The sequence below is a fragment of the Pituophis catenifer genome, unplaced genomic scaffold (assembly GCF_029215685.1).
Source record: "Pituophis catenifer annectens isolate HBS135680 unplaced genomic scaffold, rPitCat1.0.hap2 SCAF_6, whole genome shotgun sequence".
NCBI classification, from domain to species: Eukaryota; Metazoa; Chordata; class Lepidosauria; order Squamata; family Colubridae; genus Pituophis; species Pituophis catenifer.
The window spans coordinates 16,358,718-16,375,296 of NW_027256886.1; the positions used below are offsets into that span (position 1 = coordinate 16,358,718).

At 41.6% G+C, this 16,579-nt stretch overlaps 1 protein-coding gene across 4 annotated transcripts in view; it reads left to right on the top strand.

Annotated features, from left to right (window-relative positions):
• Positions 1-9,954: 9,954 nt before the first annotated feature.
• Positions 9,955-16,579, top strand: part of MECOM (MDS1 and EVI1 complex locus) — an 80,313-nt gene continuing 73,688 nt past the window's right edge. For 3 of the 4 annotated variants that reach the window (XM_070946484.1, XM_070946485.1, XM_070946487.1), the window contains exon 1: positions 13,121-13,218. The gene's annotated coding sequence lies outside the window, so the exon portion shown is untranslated. Of the gene's footprint in view, positions 9,985-13,083; positions 13,219-16,579 lie in introns of those variants that run through there. The other variant, XM_070946486.1, reaches the window with a different exon arrangement.

Genomic DNA, 16,579 nt, shown 5'->3' on the forward strand with positions numbered 1-16,579 from the left:
TATCTGAGCAAACCTCGTATGGCAAGTTTGTGTTTATTGTTTGCCTTTATTAAAACACTTATGATCCTTGCATTGTCACGGTTACCAAGAAGGGAGGGAATGAAACCACATACGTGACATTAAAGAACTGCTATGACTTATCTATTTGCATCAAGTCCTAGGTGCTAAATACATAATGGCAATATTTGCAAGACACCATGTGCATCATTGTTTTGGCATCGTTGCCACTTATGTTCACTTGTGTTTGATTTTGAATGCCATCTTAAGAGTAGCACTACATGCACTAAACGATCCTGAAAGCAGTAAAGCAAAGCAGCTCACACAGCTGCCTGTCCCTGGTTGCCTGTATATTTCTGGACCCGGACAGATTATATTTCTGCTAGGGCCACCAACAAAGTGATGAAATTCAGCTCAGTCACATACAGGGAGATGTTATCTTTTAAGCAGCTGCAAATTCAACTACCGTATTTTTCGGAGTATAAGACACATCTGAGTATAAGACGCACCTACTTTTTTTGGTGAGAAAAAGAAGAAAAAGAAATCTCCCTCTGCCTCTGAGCAATTTTGCCTCGTTACAGCAAACAGCCTGCTTTATTTTCATTTTTGTTTTCAGCATAGCTTGATTAGCACAAGGGAAAAAAAAAAATCTGCTCCAGTAATTTACCTCTTTGCAGCAAGCAGCAGAGCCCTGCGCAAAACAGCTGAGAGCAAATCAGCTGAGAGTCGGGAGGCGGATCTAATCAACTTGTGCTAATTAGGCTGTGCTGAAGCTGAAAGGAGCTGTTTTTTCTTGCTGTTTGCTTGCAAAGAGGTAACTGCTGCGAGTCAGAGGCCAAAGGGTGGGGGGCAGTGGGTGAGTGTGGCTACATTCGGTGTATAAGACGCACCTAAATTTTCACCCCCTTTTAGAGGGGAAAAAGGTGCGTCTTATATACTCTGAAAAATATGGTACTTTAATATTTTCTATGCTCAGGCTAACACATTTTGTCAAATATCTTTTTCAAATGCTTTGCACAACTCCATAAATAATTTTAACCACTCTCAATATGTGGTTTTAAAATCTATTTTGGTCTATTACTGAATTACAAATATAAAATAATATTTAGGGAAAAACAAAAGGGCAAATATTATTATTTGAGTACAGTTTATTGGGTCACTTAACTTACATCAGTATTTGCAAGGACTGGATTCTTTAGGTACCTGGAAAAAAAGTCCACAATATGTTTTTTTTTTCCCTGAATATTTTCAACTGGAAATATTCATCTTAAAATTTGGAGGTATCACTCATTCTCTTTGCTTTTCCTTCTTTCCTTCTGTCTCTTATGTGACAATACACACTAATTTGGAAAGTGCCAGATGTTTAAAAGAGATATACTGTGTTGTGCGGGGCAATTGAGATATGCAACTTCAGTGTCATTGTATCTATTTTCTGCTTCTACTCATAGGATTCTGATGAAAGCTTTTTACATGTATTTAGGAAGACTTTATATAGAAAATAATTGGGATAACAATTGAACTTGAACTCTTAGCGTATAAATTTGCAACTGCAGAATAATTCCACTGGATATTTACCCAAGCAAATCCTGTGCTAGAAATCCTATTTGTGCACATGTATTTTATATCCTTATGAAAACAATGTGCACAATATTTAGATTTTACAAATCTGACCAGTTAATATTTCATTGTTAAAAATTTTGTACCTAGAAAAGAACATTCTTTTTATAAGTATATACAAATGATTTACAACTCTAAGGCTACTGTTAAAAGATTTCTGCTTCAAGTCACTTTTCTGTTTACAGGAACAATGAATTTAACAAAACAAATCATTTTTAAATAATTCTGTTTCTTGGGCAAAGTCTTTCTTTTAAGGAAGCAAAAATATATTTTCAAAAATGCTTTTGGGGGCTTTCATGCCTGTATTATTATTATTTTAACTCCTTATTTATAGTCTCGTTTCTTGGACAAAGACTTTTTTTAAAGGAAACAAAAATATATTTTCAAAAATGTCATTTGAGGCTTTCATGCCTGTATTGTTATTATTAACTCTTATTTTTAGCTAAAAGCAAAAGAGAAAATGTTATCTTCTAAACAAATAATTGTTTTGCCTCTGAGTATTGTGCGGAAGTATCATTGTTTTTCTTTAAAGAAAAACACACACACAAAAAATTAACTGATCCAAATCTCAATTCTCATATCCCACATCGATAATTTGCATTTAATTAAATCCAAGAAACAAGGTAGTTGGCAACAGAGCATCAAGGGATCTGCTACTTACTAGCATATCAGATGCCTGGACAATAATGGGGTGCTAATTTTGAAAGCCTACACCACTGTCCTGGAAAAAAAAAAAAGATATTGCAGAAAATCAAGCCTCCAGCACTCCTGGCCAAGCTCAGACTGACCCCGGCAAATGAAAATAATCAAAAGTAATTAGAAGCGTGCTGGATTACTCCTCAGAGATCTAAGCGAGAGAATAAACATGCCGAAGTCCTTCGAGCCACTGCAAAGGGCCCATGTCTGAGCTGTTAGGTGCCCTGACCTTGTCCACATAAAGATGTGATTTATGAAGTGCAGGGCAGAGCAGCAGGGGCTTCTGTCTTCTTCAGAAGAACCAAATTATTGAGGTGGAGATTAACATGCTTTCAGTCGGGCGCATTTCCAGACCGGGGGAGATTTTTAAAAAAATTATTATTATTATTTATGCCCCCCCCCCCAAAAAAAGCCCTTTAATTTCTTTTGCTTTCCTTCTGTCTTTGGGACTGAACAGCAAAAAGAATCAACTCCAGTTTTATAAGTAAGTTAGCATTCCTTAAAGAGTAGAGTTAGGGGTGCAAACAGAGATATAATAAGAACTAAATATGGAACGGAATATTGATCTCGCATTTTGTTAAACGGTTTTGCTTTTTTAAAATCTTACCTGAATGAATTTCTTATAAGCACAATAAAACTGGCAAATGAGCTAATGTTTTTAAAAATTAGATCATATGTTTTTAATTAATAACTTTGAAAAAGTGAAAGGTCATGAAATCTCTCTCTCTCTCTCTCTCTCTCTCTTTTTCTTATAAACTTGGCTTATTAACCAGCTGTGCAGAAAAGGCAGCAAATATGTGCTACTGATCCAAAGACATATTTTTAAAAAGAAATAATTATGCCATTAGCTTCTTGTCTGTTCACCCCTCACCCCCTCCCCTGCCTGCATCCTTTCCCCCCTTTTAGCACTGTCTCTCGCAGAGCTGCTGCCCTCCCCAGGAAGCCTATTAGCAGTGGACAGTTATTTTGTCTTACTTTCCCTGCCTTCTTTTCTTTTCTTCTTTTTTCTTTTCTTTTAACGATGTGCTGGAATGTGCTGTTTCCATAGGGTCTCCATTAGAGGAACTTTTACTTTGGGGACAGCCCTGGAGTTTAAAAGCTTAAAAGAGGCATCAGTTTACACTCTGGTGGGAATAGCTACCAGACTGCTGTACTTATGTCTCACTGCCACTATTATGGAGGCTTATTTTAAATAAACAGTTGCTTAAAAAACTCTGGGAGTTATAGCCACTAGCTTTTGTGAGAAATGGTGGCACTCTGGACAAATCACAGATAAAGAAGAATTTGAGGGTGGGTTTCTATCTTGTTTTTGAAGCAGAAAGGAAACTTGAGTAATACAAGGCATTTCTTTGCAGCTTTTATTTAGGAGATCAGAGTACAATCAATAACATGAGCCCCTTTTATCTTATATATTGCCAGTTCTCTATATTATATGCTAAAAGACTTACCTGAAAGTAAAGTCAACTTTCTCCCAGGTATTCCTTGGACATTTCTGAGAGAGAGACTGGGCCTAAAAAAGTGTTTTCCTCTCATTCCATATAATCACTGGGTAAGAATCAGTTTGGTCTAATGGTTAAGGCACCAGGCTAGAAAATGGAAGACTGTGAGTTCAAGTCCTGCCGTAGCCATGAAAGCCTGCTACGTTACTCTCTCCTAGCCCAACTCACCTCACAGGGTTATCATTGTGGGGAAGGTGTATTGGATATGTTTGCCACCTTGAGTTATTTGTAAAATAATAATGGTGAAATACAAATAAATACAAATAATTGAGGAACTCCCCAATTCTAATTGCAATACTATGCAGTTCCCTAGTAATAAGACTTCTCTATATGTCCAGGGGTCAGCACATCTATAGTGCAGTTTGATGTCCATGTTTTTCTGGTATTGTTGGGATTATTTTTCCCATTGGGGGAAAAAGAGGGGAGCTTTGGACCAGCAACAGAGAATGGGGAAGGTGGGGAATACAAGGAGTAAGTAATGGCTACATCTTCTTAACAAGTACCCACAAACAGAGACAAGAGAAATAATCAGTTGGGGTCCCAAAGGTGTTTTTTTTTCCCAAGAGGCAACTGGACTTTCTGAAGAAGCTTCTTGGATGAAAGAGAAACGTTCTCAAAGAAAAATCAGAAAGTCCAGTTGCCTCTTGAGAAAAATGCAACTTTGGGACAACAGTGACCTGGATGATTGAGAATATCCATAGGCAATCAGTTGGTGTGCTATATCACGTTACTCATAAATGTGTTGCTCTTGGATGATCGATGATGATGATAATGATTTGAATGATGTCACATTATGTATCTCCTGCCAATCTCTTCCACTTCTCATGTGCTGGCATTGGCTAGAGTGATGATAGCCACCACTGCTCTTTACTGGATTTAGACAGATTATATTGCAAGATGATGTCTGCAGTTGGAGCCTCGTCTTTGTTTAACACAACCACTTAATTTTCATTTTACTATAAAGTTAATAATACTGAACAGTTTATTATCACGGAGGCAAAAAGTAAGTTTGCTGCTTTGAGTTATATATAAAAAGGTGGGATAAAAATCTAATAGAAACAATTAATACATTTTCTGAACTTGCTCATGCCTGGGATCCTAATGTCACCTATAGGTTTATACAATTTATTAAACCACATGCACTGAATAACCCTAACCTATGTTAAAGATAGTCAAGTAGCACTGAATGCATCTGGTAGGTCTTTAATGCATCTATAACATCTCTCTCTCTGGCATTGTCTCCTCAGCATTAAAATATCCTCAAATATTTTGCAAGATATATAGTTGCCAAACAGCCTTCTGGTGGGAGCTGAGATATGCATTGTCAAATATCTCTATCCCCTAAATGAAGAATATTATGAACAGTCTATTGTGTGGAATTGCAAAATTGTTGGATTAAAAATCCCCACACATTTTCCAGGGTCATATGAGCCTATTCGTTAGGCCTAGCCCTTTTCTCTGCCCTAAGGTTAAAAGCACTGCTTCTCAACTTTCACATGTTTAAAATGTATGTACTTCGACTCCCAGAATTCCCCAGCCAGCCATATGGCTGAGGAATTATGGGAGTTGAAGTCCAGACATCTTATAGTTGCAAGGTTAAGAAACATTGCCTTACCATCCACCTATTTACAATGTTTCCAAGAGATATCGAAGTATTTCTAATTTCAAAATCTGGAGGCAGAAGTCAATCCAATTGACCATCATGGAGTAATGAAGTCTTACATATACAAGAAATAGTGTTATAATATGTGCCGTGGATGTTTGTATTTTTAATGCCACTGAAGTTTACAACAGACACTAGTATATCGATAGCTGATTGGTCTTTCATATAGAAGTGTTGAGATCTACAAAGTCTGGATTTCAGATTTTATGAATTCAATCATGTTGGGAATAGTGACTGTCCTATTTTCATTCTATGTTTTTCACAGGTTTGGGTAGGTAGTTCTTTATTCTGGGCATGGTTGTATTGTTAGCATTTTCTGAGATGTCTGCCTACTTTTGAGTAGATGTTAGGTATACAGTAAAAACATGTGCAGAAGAGATGATCATTTTATGCTATTTTATTTCCCAGACTTCTTGAGTGCTACTGAAAACAAAAAGGATAAAAACTCTATGCCCACATAGACTTGGCATTCTTCAGACAAATTGCCCAAACAGCTTCAATTATTCTTGGCCAGTACAGCCTGTATTTGCTGGGGATAACTGGAATTGTAGTCCAAGTACTGTGAAGGGAACGACATAGAGAAATTGCTATGGGGATAACTGGATAACTGGATGTGTAGTCCATAAGCACTATTAAGGGACACTGTGGAGTGTCCCTCTGACCTCCAATCCGTGTCCTCCTTGCAAGCAGCCGGGGGTAAAGCTCCCCTTGTTTGAACTGGGTTTCGACTGCACTTTTGGGCGACCCCAGCAGCGCTCAGCGCTTCGGCTGCGAGGTTTGGCCGAAAAGGCAAAAGGCCGATTGAAGACCAGCCCGCAACGCCATCTACCGGCCGGGAGCCGCCATTGCTCTTTCTTGGCGTCTCGCCTTTCCAATCCGGGGACGAAAATCGGTGCCAGGGATTCCGCGCGGTTCCTCGCCCGGGTATCGCGGGGCAAACACCGCCGGAGCCTTTTTCTCCCGCGCAATTCTTGTCTTTCCACCCGAGGCTTTTCCTTTCTTGGCCGGTTCCTCCTCCTCCTCCTCCTTGTTACGCGGCGAAAGTGCTTCTACGCGGGGCTCAACCCAAACGGCGGCGGCAGAGGGGGCGGGCTGGAAGGTGTGTGAACTTCGGCGTCGCCCGGGTTAGAAAAGGAACCTCGGCTCTGGTCCGCGTTTGGGGGCTCTGGAGCCATCAGTTTCCCAGATTACTTGTATTTAATACACAATGCATCATAAAGCAAATCCCTCATTCTGACAGGGAGAAAATAGAACAGCTCAGAGCTCGAACTGCTCCAATTTATGGCTAAATTAGAAAAAAGAAAAAGAAAAAAAGGAGAGAGAACGAGGCATCCAAAGTGGCAAGAAATCGAAAGAGGGGAGGCGGGGGTCTGTAGAAACCTCCCAAACTTCAACTCCGTTGGAAAGGGCCCAAAGGGGATTTTGTTTTTGTTTTGTTTTTTTAAATTATCTCGGGTTAGTCACCGAGGTATCTCTTCCCACCCCACGCCTTCCTTCCGCCCTTGGCGAGTGGGCCATGAACGCCGGGCGCGCTCGTTGCCCACTTCTCTCGGCCTCCCCTTTCGGAACAATGGGCATTCTCCAAAATAACCGTTCAGTGTCACCGATAACAGGCCGCTCAGACGAATTAATCAGCATCTTTTGTCACTTGTGCCACTGGCCCCTGGTGACCTGCCCTCTCCCCTTCCCTTCCCTCCCACCCCCGACATTCCCTAGCTGCTTCGGGCCCTATCCACCATCATTTCTCCAGCTGTTGAAGGCTCTGGTCCTCCACATTTGAAGGTTCGCTAAGAAATTAGCCGAGCAGCCTTAAAGCAAAGGTCAAAAAAAGATCAGTGGGGTGGCGCACAGAGCCGAACCCCCAAATCCTCCCCTATATTTATTGGCATCCATATTGAGTGGCACACACTCAAGCCCTGTAACTTTCTCACGGCCTCCCTTCCAACGCGAGGCTCCTCGCATGATCTGAAGGGATGCCCGCGCGCGTGTAAAATTCCAAAGCAATTCCCCATTTATTGTTAACGCTTCTGAATTTGGATGGCATTTGGATGGCAGTCATCGCTAAATTCAATTCGTTGGGAATCGTTCTACTTTGTTCTGTGACCAGAACAAAGCCCAGTTTGCAGTCCCACTAACTCGGTTAAACAGGGGGAAAGAGACAGTGTCGCGAATAGAGAGCCGAAGAACGCCTGTGAGAGAGGGTGAAGTTGTTAATCCGAAATCCAGGACTCTCTTCTGTCTGGGTTTTTTACTTTTCTTTCTTTTTTCTTTTTTTTTTATAACATGAAATGCTGGTTTAATGCGCCTGTATTCTGCAAAGAACGGCAGCAGCAAAACTTGGTGATCGTCTACGTCTCAAGAAAAGTCGACAATACTGCTTTGTCGAAAAGTCGACAATTTGCTTCGTATGTTTTTTATAGGCTTCCATATGTTTATACGAAAAGCTGAATGATAATTTTGCACCGACGGTTTTTAAAGATCTGTCCAGCCAACCCGCCTAAAAATGCCGCTGCGCTTTTTCGCTCGAAAGCTCTAAATGTCAAAATTCCTGTAGTTTACGAAGTGAAAGAGACAGAGTGAAAAAGTGTCAAATATAAGCCTTTGCAAAGGCTACTGGTGTCATTAACAGTCTTTAAAGAGACAGGCGCGGATCGCTTGCCTTAAATGCGCGTTCCATCGCCAGCGGTTCCATTTGCCAAGTTTTTGCTATTGGTTTAGTCGAAAGCCGCCAAAAACCCGCGGCAATAAAAGCAGCCCCAGATACCAGCGGCTGCAAATTCACCTCCTTGCCTCCTCGCTTATAACCGAGGCTGCCCGTTCGAAAACTAAACTTAAAGCGCGGCCGGCGTGCGTAAAACTCGCCTTAAATCAACATAGCGAGGCAGAGCGCTGCACTTTCTTAGACGCCACTGGAGCAGAATGAGGGGGGGGGACGATTGGACGTCTCCCGCCCCCCACTGCCCCCTTTCAGCCTTCCCTGCAAATAAATAAAAAAAAAGGTCGAGGGAGGGCTTGCCCCCCACCCCTTAAAGCTCCCCCCCCACCCCGAATCCCAGCCAAGGCAGATCTCCCTATTGGCCGCCAGTGACCTGGATGGGACTGACACGTTTCCCGGGGCCGAGCGCATCCGTAATCAGTCTGCCGGGCGAGGGCTTCTGCCTGGGCGACCTTTTTGTGACCTCTCTCGCCAGAGGAGGCGGCTGTCACTTTAAAAATTGACTGAAAGAGGAGCCTCTGTCTGGCTTCCGAGCGGCCGCGGAGGCGACGAGGTGGGGAAGGGAAAAGAGATACCTCTTCTGGGGCTCACCCGCTCCTCGTCAACCCCCCCCTCCACCCCAGCCTGCTCCTTTCTCTCCCTCAGCAACTTCTGCTTCAAGAGGCAACTCGCGGGGCAAAGACGCCCCTCGGCCGGCGAGAGAAGAGGAGGGGGGGAGGGGAAGAAGGAGGGGGGGCTGTCCCCAGAGCTCTTCGGAAGCGGGGCACAGCGCGGGGAGGAGACACCCGGGGAATTTTCCCCCTCCTCCTCCTCCTCCCCCTTTTCTCCCTGGCTCACACGCTTTTTCTCCTCCCTTGTGATCAAGCGGCGGCGGCGGCGAAGTGAAAAGGAAGTTATTTTTTCCCCTCCTCGCGCGGGGGCGCGCCCGCGCGCGGCCGCAGGCACGCGCCCTCCCTCCGCCTGGGTAACTTTTCTCTCAACTCCACTCAGATCCAACCTCCCCCCACCTCGCGCGCGCGCACCCACAGCCACCCACTTCAGAGGCTCGTCCGTCTGTCCGTCCCGTTCCTCTCCCCCCCCACCCCCCCAGCCTCGCTCCCCACCCCTTCCGCGCGCTCAACCAGCCAGCCAGAGGGCACGCCGGGCGAAGGGAAGAAATTAACACGCCGGCTCGGAATCAATGGGGACAATTAAAGCGATCGCCGCGCGTCTTCTCGACCCCGCGCCTGCCCGCCACCGACAGCCCCCTGCCTGAGTCTCGCTTTCTCGGCGAAGAACTCGAGGTGTCCTCCCCCCCCCCAATTCTCCGCAACGTTTCCTCCCCCCCTTTTTTTTTCCTCCACGCCCCACGCCGCCCGAGGACCCTGAGAAGTTTTCAAGCGAGGCGAAGAAAGTCTCTCCCTCAACAACTCCCCCCCCCACCCAAGAGTCCGTAGCCCGCCCCAAATGCCGGAGAAGGAATTCGAGCACTTCAGGAAGCCGAGCCGGCGGGACTGCGCCGGGTTTCCTAGACGCCTTTCTTTGGCCAGCGAGGACTGCGAAAGCTCCTAGGAAGAAGGGAGGGCGCGTAAAGGCAGCTGGGGAGGGGGGGGGGAAGAGAGAGGAATCTCCTCGGGAGACGTTGCTGACAGCTGTTTGAAGGATTGATTGGCGTTATTATTATTATTATTGTTTTTTATTTTGCAATCCTCCCTTCCCCCCCTTCTCTCCAACGCCTCGCCCCCTCCCCCTTTCCGAGGAAAGGAAGGATTTTTGGGGGAGAAACGTCGGACCTGCTGCGATCTGAGCTGGGCAAGGTAAGACGATCGCACGCGCCGTCTCCTCAGGAGAAGAAGAAGAAGAAGAAGGAGCGCGCGCGGGGTGGAGTGGGGGGGCGGTGTTGTTTCCACGAGGCCAGGACAACTTTCGCTCTCTTCCTCCTCCCACCGTCCGGTTTGTGGGTTTCTCTCCTCAAAAAATGTCACCCCAAAGCCTAAGATAAGAACTTTGTTTCTTTTCCTCCTCCGCTGCTTCCCACACCCCCCAACGCTCGATCCTGCAGCCTGTTGTCATCTGTCTCTGGGGCCAAAAAAGGCTTCGAAGGTTGGGGGGGAGAAGCCAGAGCGAGAGGTGTGGGGCGGGAAAAAGGGTGGGAGGTGGATGTGACGCCTGTCCATCTCCCCCGCATTTCGGTTCTTGCTTAAGGAAGCCCACGCGGGAAATTAGGGAACAGGTAAAAAACCTCTAATGTGGGATCCGAATTCCTCGAGCCACCGGGAAACGCGACCGTACTATATTGCAGGTTGGAAGCCAAGCGGTGGATTGCATTGATTCGGTGAAAAGTTAAAAAGAATTAAAGGGCGCGCGGTTCTTGGAGCGGTTTTTCTCTTCTCGGGCTTTGTTTTTGGTTTTGTTTTTGGTTTTTTTTTTTTTGCTTCTAAATGTGTTTTGGGGAGAAAGTTTGGCAGTTCTGATTGATTTAATCCACTGGGCAGAAGGCTTCTCTTGATCTTTTGAAATAAAGAACTTGAATTAAGTATAGGGTATGCCACGCATGAATGAAGGAAAGAAAGAAAGAAAGAGAAAGGAAATAATCAATCAGTGGCATTCGGCGGAGTAGGGGAAAGGCAGAGAAAGTGAACGGTCGCGACTGAAGCAGTTTTACTTTTTTTTTTCCCTACCAAAAAGGCACCAGTTTGTTCAAATGCAGCAACTGGAAGGGGGGAGGGAAGGAGCAAACCAACCCCCAAACTCTGCTCTTGAACTTTAGGCATTGGTTGCTGGATTCATGCTTCAGAAATAGTTGAGTTGAAGAAGTCTAAATGAAAAATGAATTATTCAAGGTGTGGGATTAGAAGGCTTTTCAGCGTGTCCTCCTTTTCGCTGCCTAGATTTCTCTTGATTCATAGAACTTCTGAACCTTGAATGGAAATTTGAAAAGTGTGGCACCTCTGAAAAGTGGGATGGGGTGGGGACAATTCAGAGGGTGTCCTTAAGGAAAAGGATAAGTGCTTGAAAGGCGGCATAACTCATCTATCCATTCTCAATACACTCCTGCCCAATTCTTCCTGGGCGTCAGGAAGAGGCCCAGATAAATCTGGATTGGCCTCCTGCATCAAGTCTTTTTCTATATGTGTGCAAGTATCCCTCTGTCCTGTGTCCACAAGCCATTTCTCTGAACACAAGGAAGCTGATTTGAAGCACACTGGTTTGTTCCTTGGGCATTCTCACCCAAAGAACTGATTTTTATTTTATTTTGACTTTGCTTCATTTTGTTTATTGGTTGCCTCCCTAATGATCCAGCCAAAGTCTCAGGGGACTTGATGAGGTTAGTGGGGTTTCTTCTGGAGGGAGGTGGAAGTAATTTGCTCTGGAAGCTGAAAGCTCAACTTTTCTTTCTGTGTGCAGTGGAGGCGCTGGGCCAAATGCATAAAGCCCCATGTGTAAAAAGATTCCAAGGCTTAATTCTTTCCCTGAAATTGACTTTGAAGTGGGTTTTCACCCCTGGCAGGCCCCTCTTTTCAGGGCATGCATTAAACATTAAAAATTGGTGGCACCCTTGTTGGTTTAAGTGCCTGCTGCTTAACAAAACATACAAGAGGCACTTTCTTAGTGCTCCGTTGCCTTGTGCCCTGGGCTTTTGTGCCTCTTGAAGTTTTGTGAAGAGTTAATGATCTAAAACTGCTTCTGGGTGATTACCTGAACTCTTGGTGAAAAAATGCTTTCGGGCTAGGAACATATTGCCCTCCAATTTTTTACTTTAACCTCAGGTGAGCCAGAATAACGTAGCTTTATCCACTAGGTTCGTTTAATTGCTGAATTGGAGCTAGGACCTGAGATTGGACCTATTCTTTCAGAGGAAACTTAATTTAGGATTTCATTAGATGAGATGACAAACGGTACCAGGATTCTTAAGACATACAGTTCCAAAACAAGAATTGCTATGAATCTAAACATCCATTTTACATTTCAGTCTTTGCACAATCTCGCCCCTTCTACACTTTCTCATAAGCCTATTTTGATTTGGATTTTGTCTATGTTTTGTTGTTATTGGTAGTGGTGGTAGTTTTGTTTCATTTTTGCAATTTTACCATGGGATTTTTGTTTAAAATCCAACATGGAAAATCTTGAGTCTTAAATGTACATTTTGACATTCTTAACTGAAATCTCAGATGAGGCCTTTAGACAGGCAAATTGTGATGTTGCATTATAATATTTAGGCTTTTATCATAATATTCTTATGGTGTATTACTTCTAACATAACTTGTAGCAATCACATTAAGTTTGCAAATTTTTCATCTGAATCAATTTAAGGGCATATGCCAAAAGCAGCTACATTCTGTACAAGTGTTTACACTTCACTGTATTTATTTTCTTTGGTGTGGTATAAAAGGGCCCCTGTTATTAGGCAATTCTTGCAGTTATATCCCTTGACTGGGTATTACATAAAACTTAAAGAACAATTACTTCTTCTAAACCTAGTCTTTTTCTAACCCATGAAATTATGTATTGGAAAAGATATATTAAATGTAAACTGTTAAGAGGCAACTTACGGATATGACGCTAGCCAATTTTGCATTTGTTTGCCAATAACCAAACCTAACATTTTGTAAAAAGTCAGGACTATTCATATGAGTTTTCATTAAAGAACTCTTAGGATTTTTCCCACTGCATTTGGATTATAGACAAATATATTGCAAGAGGTATATCTGTGACAGAGAAATTGTTCTTTTAATTACTGGGGCCTATTTACCAGTAATTGTTTTTGTGAAGTCCACTGAAGAAGCATACTTCATTATAAAACACACTTAAGTTCTTTTCTGTTTGTTTATTTGAAGGACTGTGATTTATTTTCAAACTAGCTGAATGAGACCAAAGCAACAACAAAGATGTCTTGTTTTCTATTTTCTCTCTAGATCTTGGATGAACATTACAATGTGAAATTCTGTATTGATGCCAGCCAGCCAGATGTAGGAAATTGGCTAAAGTATATCAAATTTGCTGGATGCTACTATCAGCCTAATCTTGTTGCATGTCAAATAAGTGATCAGGTATGTAGTGAACATTTTCTGAACTTATTTTTAGCAGCTTTCCATGGGAGAAAACAAAATAGCCAACCTCAAGTTGTCGATGTGTGCTAGTGTAATTATTGAATAGAGGTGTGAAGGAGATGAAACAATTTAAAAGCAAAAGATATGTTTATAAAAGCATTGCTACCCAAGTTAATACACTTTTGGCTACATTTATTTTAAGAATGAAACACGGGATACATATTATTTATACAGTTATCTCCAGATAAAGTTATCTGCTTTTCTGTGCTTTTAATATTTGCAAATTAATATGTGGTTAACCAGAATATTTAATTCTTAGTTTTAAATTTTAGAAATATTTGGCACACATCTCTGAAATGGAAACCTTTTTTAAAAAAAGAATAACTTTACCAATATGATTCAGATATCTGCTACCTATCAGTTTTGAGGCATTTTTGTTTTGTGGACATGGATAATTTTGCTCTCCATTATTAAACAAAATTGGTTTCACTTTTTTCTTGCTAATTTAGGCTCGTCAAGCATAATAGGAACTAAAATATAATTATATTTATTCTTTTTAAATTCTGAGGGATAGGAATTCCTGAGTGGTTTTGTTTTGTTTTGGAATAGTATTTGTCTTTGTGTCTTTGCTTCAAATACACAATTTAAACTGGGAATACAAAGTAATTTTATAATTTTGCCCTTTTAAAAATTAGTAGGATGAAATATTTGAGGTTGACTCATTTTCTTAAAAATTGTATCGGTATTTTTCATATTAATAAACTACCATTTCTTATAGTAGAAAACAACCTGATCCATTTTTATATTTAAAAAATTGAGTCTACAATTCTCACTATGCATTTCTTAGTACGTGCTTACATACCTGCAAGGCAGTATCAGTGAATTCAATGGAACATGCTTTTCAATATAGAGAATTGCTCTGTAAATCAGGTGTAGTTTTCACACTTGTTATTTTATTTAATTACCTTTATATAACACGGTAAATAAAATCACAAGTAGGTACAAATCTTCAATAGATAACAGTTCTTGCCAATCAGATCCTTACTATAGTCAGTTTGTTCTTATCTTCTCCGCTGTTTACAGCATCCCACAAATTCACAGGGCAAAATAACATATGCATTCTTTTAAATTTGTGGCCATCTATCTTTTTAAGCAGTGACCTCTTAAGCCCCCCCCCTCCACTAAATATGTAGAGGAAGGTTGAACAAACAGAAAAACTGGGCCCTCCCTATCAGTTTTCTTGCCGACCACATGGTTCAAGTAAAGAAGCAATAAAAGGCCATTAGCAAATGAAATATACATTTAGAATGTTGCTGTCTGGTTGGCAAAGAAAAATGATCCGTCCTGAGATTGTGCAGGCAATTCAGAAAGGAAACGGCAGTGTTGTGCTCAATTTATTTTTACCTATAGTAAAGGGTTTAGCTGTGGGGGAAAAAAAGAAGAAGGAAAATATAATAAATAAATCCAAATGGATTTAAGAAGTGGGGGGAGGGGGGAAAATGGCTGGCTTAAGGCCTGCATCTTGATCATGGACTAAAAATAACAAAACATATGGCAGACTGAAGGAGAAACACATCTAGAATATGGAACAGTCGCTCCAGCAGCTTCACCGGGTTGGGAGTGGACACCATGGAACTCATTATTTTTTGATGTTTACATTTTTCACATTTGGTAATGGCATTTGTACTCTTGCCAACAACTCTTTTTTTTTTTTAAATCGTGTTTATTTTGTCTTGTGCCACTTGTAGTTCATATTTAGGTAACTGATCTTTCTTCAGACCTTTAAATAAATAGCTACTTGTTCTTTAGGTAGCATGCAGTGATTAAAAGAAAAAAAAATGACAGTCACATCACGCAAATCACATGCAGTTAACAATTACACATACATTTAACATGTGACACAAAATATTTCAAACCAACATATTCATATATTAAGCAGATTGGAGGATCCTTTTTTAAGCTAAATGATTGTCCATAACATGAGCTTCTCCTTCTGTTAAGAGACGTCGAGAGTCAGGCAGCATACAGGGTTAATCCATTTTTATTACTGCGTTCCAACTCAAATATGGATGGGAATTTAGTAAACTATCATGAAACGTGCTGTGAATTTGATTTTATACAATGAAATGTCTGCTAAAGCAGCTGAGGGTACTATTTGCCATGTTGTCACTCTCCCCATTCCTCCATAAGGAAGAACGGCTGCCAACTGGTGAATTAGCTCTCCTGATCACTTAATAATATATCTCAAGCAACGGGGGCATTCATTAACTGCTGAGACCAAGCAGGGATACATGATTAGCGGTAACTGTGTTAATGTCTAATTAGCTCAAATTAACCTATAAAATTAGTAGGGAAATACTCTTCTTTACCAGGCCTAATCAATAGTATGAACACTATTTTACTGGACTGAAAGTTGGAGAGACCGCATGGCAAATGTGACTTGTAAGGGTGTTGGTGACATGACTTTCAAAATGTGCCTCAAAATCTAGAGGAAAGAAAAGGAAGGAAGGAAGGAAGGAAAAGGAAGGAGGGAGGGAGGGAGAAAGAAAGAAAGAAGGGAGGGAGGGAGGGAGGGGGGGGAGGGAGGGAAGGAAGGAAGGAAGGAAGGAAGGAAGGAAGGAAGGAAGGAAGGAAGGAAGGAAGGAAGGAAGGAAGGAAGGAAAATTTTGTGTTCTGTTTGTGCTTAAACATTACTTTTGGACTTTATTTGTCAAAGTTCTTTGCCACTCTTGTCTGAGGTTATATTTCATCACTTTGGATCAACTTTACAAAAGAACAGGGTTCCTTCTTATAACTGTATAAATAAGCTGTACCAAGATGAACAACTTCAGAATAATGCAATGCAGTCAAAATATGTATACTGAAAACAACTCATATTTCATTTGATTGGAAGTAGAGCAGGACTTTTAAGACTGAATGGGGGAGATTCATTCTCCCTTTGCAGTAAAGTTGATCTAGAATTTCCCAGGTCTGTCGTATTATCTCCTGTCATGTCTAATAACTTTTAAAAGAGTGTAATTCAAGATGCTAACAAATAATGAATTCCAAACTCTGTGCAACTGGTTATTGCTGTTTTTCTCTGCATAAAACCCCTGATAGGATATCAGAAATTCTAATAATGTACTTTAAAGGGGTTTTATCAGTTATATTTATATTTTCCAATCTGAAATCAGTTTGGAATTGATAGGCAGTTCAGCAATTTGCTAGAATTTTTCTTTTTCTTTTATTGGATACAGGAAGAAATTTGGCCCATTTGGTTTCATACCAAGATTTAAGATATGTCTGTGCCTTTCTTTTCAAGATCCTATTGCTGCTAATAGTTTATAACAAATTAATATCTAACAGGAGTTGTAAATCAGTG